The sequence below is a fragment of the Protomyctophum bolini genome (assembly GCF_963924005.1).
Source record: "Protomyctophum bolini genome assembly, chromosome: 16".
NCBI classification, from domain to species: domain Eukaryota; kingdom Metazoa; phylum Chordata; class Actinopteri; order Myctophiformes; family Myctophidae; genus Protomyctophum; species Protomyctophum bolini.
The window spans coordinates 16152400-16157600 of NC_137877.1; positions in this window are offsets into that span (position 1 = coordinate 16152400).

Sequence of the window (5201 nt, forward strand, 5' to 3'; positions counted from 1 at the left end):
GACCGTGGGCTATAGCCCATATCGTACGGCATACTATAGCGCGCAGTTTTTCATCATTTTTGAAGATTTGAAAAAAATGACGAAATGACAAAAACGATGGGTTATAGCCCATGTTTTTTGAAAATTTGAAAAAAAAAGTTAGCCTCGTTTCTCATCATTTTGGACCGTGGGCTATAGCCCATATCGTACGGCATACTATAGCGCGCCGTTTTTCATAATTTTTGAAGATTTGAAAAAAATGACGAAATGACAAAAACGATGGGTTATAGCCCATGTTTTTTGAAATTTTGAAAAAAAAAGTTAGCCTCGTTTCTCATCATTTTGGACCGTGGGCTATAGCCCATATCGTACGGCATACTATAGCGCGCCGTTTTTCATCATTTTTGAAGATTTGAAAAAAATGACGAAATGACAAAAACGATGGGTTATAGCCCATGTTTTTTGAAATTTTGGAAAAAAAAGTTAGCCTCGTTTCTCATCATTTTGGACCGTGGGCTATAGCCCATATCGTACGGCATACTATAGCGCGCCGTTTTTCATCATTTTTGAAGATTTGAAAAAAATGACGAAATGACAAAAAACGATGGGTTATAGCCCATGTTTTTTGAAATTTTGAAAAAAAAAGTTAGCCTCGTTTCTCATCATTTTGGACCGTGGGCTATAGCCCATATCGTACGGCATACTATAGCGCGCAGTTTTTCATCATTTTTGAAGATTTGAAAAAAATGACGAAATGACAAAAACGATGGGTTATAGCCCATGTTTTTTGAAATTTTGAAAAAAAAAGTTAGCCTCGTTTCTCATCATTTTGGACCGTGGGCTATAGCCCATATCGTACGGCATACTATAGCGCGCAGTTTTTCATCATTTTTGAAGATTTGAAAAAAATGACGAAATGACAAAAACGATGGGTTATAGCCCATGTTTTTTGAAATTTTGAAAAAAAAAGTTAGCCTCTTTTCTCATCATTTTGGACCGTGGGCTATAGCCCATATCGTACGGCATACTATAGCGCGCAGTTTTTCATCATTTTTGAAGATTTGAAAAAAATGACGAAATGACAAAAACGATGGGTTATAGCCCATGTTTTTTGAAATTTTGAAAAAAAAAGTTAGCCTCGTTTCTCATCATTTTGGACCGTGGGCTATAGCCCATATCGTACGGCATACTATAGGGCGCCGTTTTTCATCATTTTTGAAGATTTGAAAAAAATGACGAAATGACAAAAACGATGGGTTATAGCCCATGTTTTTTGAAATTTTGAAAAAAAAAGTTAGCCTCGTTTCTCATCATTTTGGACCGTGGGCTATAGCCCATATCGTACGGCATACTATAGCGCGCCGTTTTTCATCATTTTTGAGGATTTGAAAAAAATGACGAAATGACAAAAACGATGGGTTATAGCCCATGTTTTTTGAAATTTTGAAAAAAAAAGTTAGCCTCGTTTCTCATCATTTTGGACCGTGGGCTATAGCCCATATCGTACGGCATACTATAGCGCGCCGTTTTTCATCATTTTTGAAGATTTGAAAAAAATGACGAAATGACAAAAAACGATGGGTTATAGCCCATGTTTTTTGAAATTTTGAAAAAAAACGTTAGCCTCGTTTCTCATCATTTTGGACCGTGGGCTATAGCCCATATCGTACGGCATACTATAGCGCGCCGTTTTTCATCATTTTTGAAGATTTGAAAAAAATGACGAAATGACAAAAACGATGGGTTATAGCCCATGTTTTTTGAAATTTTGAAAAAAAAAGTTAGCCTCGTTTCTCATCATTTTGGACCGTGGGCTATAGCCCATATCGTACGGCATACTATAGCGCGCCATTTTTCATAATTTTTGAAGATTTGAAAAAAATGACGAAATGACAAAAACGATGGGTTATAGCCCATGTTTTTTGAAATTTTGGAAAAAAGAGTTAGCCTCGTTTCTCATCATTTTGGACCGTGGGCTATAGCCCATATCGTACGGCATACTATAGCGCGCCGTTTTTCATCATTTTTGAAGATTTGAAAAAAATGACGAAATTACAAAAACGATGGGTTATAGCCCATGTTTTTTGAAATTTTGAAAAAAAAAGTTAGCCTCGTTTCTCATCATTTTGGACCGTGCGCTATAGCCCATATCGTACGGCATACTATAGCGCGCAGTTTTTCATCATTTTTGAAGATTTGAAAAAAATGACGAAATGACAAAAACGATGGGTTATAGCCCATGTTTTTTGAAATTTTGAAAAAAAAAGTTAGCCTCGTTTCTCATCATTTTGGACCGTGGGCTATAGCCCATATCGTACGGCATACTATAGCGCGCAGTTTTTCATCATTTTTGAAGATTTGAAAAAAATGACGAAATGACAAAAACGATGGGTTATAGCCCATGTTTTTTTAAATTTTGAAAAAAAAAGTTAGCCTCGTTTCTCATCATTTTGGACCGTGGGCTATAGCCCATATCGTACGGCATACTATAGCGCGCAGTTTTTCATCATTTTTGAAGATTTGAAAAAAATGACGAAATGACAAAAACGATGGGTTATAGCCCATGTTTTTTGAAATTTTGAAAAAAAAAGTTAGCCTCGTTTCTCATCATTTTGGACCGTGGGCTATAGCCCATATCGTACGGCATACTATAGCGCGCCGTTTTTCATCATTTTTGAAGATTTGAAAAAAATGACGAAATGACAAAAACGATGGGTTATAGCCCATGTTTTTTGAAATTTTGAAAAAAAAAGTTAGCCTCGTTTCTCAACATTTTGGACCGTGGGCTATAGCCCATATCGTACGGCATACTATAGCGCGCCGTTTTTCATCATTTTTGAAGATTTGAAAAAAATGACGAAATGACAAAAACGATGGGTTATAGCCCATGTTTTTTGAAATTTTGAAAAAAAAAGTTAGCCTCGTTTCTCATCATTTTGGACCGTGAGCTATAGCCCATATCGTACGGCATACTATAGCGCGCAGTTTTTCATCATTTTTGAAGATTTGAAAAAAATGACGAAATGACAAAAACGATGGGTTATAGCCCATGTTTTTTGAAATTTTGAAAAAAAAAGTTAGCCTCGTTTCTCATCATTTTGGACCGTGGGCTATAGCCCATATCGTACGGCATACTATAGCGCGCCGTTTTTCATCATTTTTGAAGATTTGAAAAAAATGACGAAATGACAAAAACGATGGGTTATAGCCCATGTTTTTTGAAATTTTGAAAAAAAAAGTTAGCCTCGTTTCTCATCATTTTGGACCGTGCGCTATAGCCCATATCGTACGGCATACTATAGCGCGCAGTTTTTCATCATTTTTGAAGATTTGAAAAAAATGACGAAATGACAAAAACGATGGGTTATAGCCCATGTTTTTTGAAATTTTGAAAAAAAAAGTTAGCCTCGTTTCTCATCATTTTGGACCGTGGGCTATAGCCCATATCGTACGGCATACTATAGCGCGCAGTTTTTCATCATTTTTGAAGATTTGAAAAAAATGACGAAATGACAAAAACGATGGGTTATAGCCCATGTTTTTTGAAATTTTGAAAAAAAAAGTTAGCCTCGTTTCTCATCATTTTGGACCGTGGGCTATAGCCCATATCGTACGGCATACTATAGCGCGCCGTTTTTCATCATTTTTGAAGATTTGAAAAAAATGACGAAATGACAAAAACGATGGGCTATAGCCCATGTTTTTTGAAATTTTGAAAAAAAAAGTTAGCCTCGTTTCTCATCATTTTGGACCGTGCGCTATATCCCATATCGTACGGCATACTATAGCGCGCAGTTTTTCATCATTTTTGAAGATTTGAAAAAAATGACGAAATGACAAAAACGATGGGTTATAGCCCATGTTTTTTGAAATTTTGAAAAAAAAAGTTAGCCTCGTTTCTCATCATTTTGGACCGTGGGCTATAGCCCATATCGTACGGCATACTATAGCGCGCCGTTTTTCATCATTTTTGAAGATTTGAAAAAAATGACGAAATTACAAAAACGATGGGTTATAGCCCATGTTTTTTGAAATTTTGAAAAAAAAAGTTAGCCTCGTTTCTCATCATTTTGGACCGTGGGCTATAGCCCATATCGTACGGCATACTATAGCGCGCCGTTTTTCATCATTTTTGAAGATTTGAAAAAAATGACGAAATGACAAAAACGATGGGTTATAGCCCATGTTTTTTGAAATTTTGAAAAAAAAAGTTAGCCTCGTTTCTCATCATTTTGGACCGTGCGCTATAGCCCATATCGTACGGCATACTATAGCGCGCAGTTTTTCATCATTTTTGAAGATTTGAAAAAAATGACGAAATGACAAAAACGATGGGTTATAGCCCATGTTTTTTTTAATTTTGAAAAAAAAAGTTAGCCTCGTTTCTCATCATTTTGGACCGTGGGCTATAGCCCATATCGTACGGCATACTATAGCGCGCAGTTTTTCATCATTTTTGAAGATTTGAAAAAAATGACGAAATGACAAAAACGATGGGTTATAGCCCATGTTTTTTGAAATTTTGAAAAAAAAAGTTAGCCTCGTTTCTCATCATTTTGGACCGTGGGCTATAGCCCATATCGTACGGCATACTATAGCGCGCCGTTTTTCATCATTTTTGAAGATTTGAAAAAAATGACGAAATGACAAAAACGATGGGTTATAGCCCATGTTTTTTGAAATTTTGAAAAAAAAAGTTAGCCTCGTTTCTCAACATTTTGGACCGTGGGCTATAGCCCATATCGTACGGCATACTATAGCGCGCCGTTTTTCATCATTTTTGAAGATTTGAAAAAAATGACGAAATGACAAAAACGATGGGTTATAGCCCATGTCTTTTGAAATTTTGAAAAAAAAAGTTAGCCTCGTTTCTCATCATTTTGGACCGTGAGCTATAGCCCATATCGTACGGCATACTATAGCGCGCAGTTTTTCATCATTTTTGAAGATTTGAAAAAAATGACGAAATGACAAAAACGATGGGTTATAGCCCATGTTTTTTGAAATTTTGAAAAAAAAAGTTAGCCTCGTTTCTCATCATTTTGGACCGTGGGCTATAGCCCATATCGTACGGCATACTATAGCGCGCCGTTTTTCATCATTTTTGAAGATTTGAAAAAAATGACGAAATGACAAAAACGATGGGTTATAGCCCATGTTTTTTGAAATTTTGAAAAAAAAAGTTAGCCTCGTTTCTCATCATTTTGGACCGTGCGCTATAG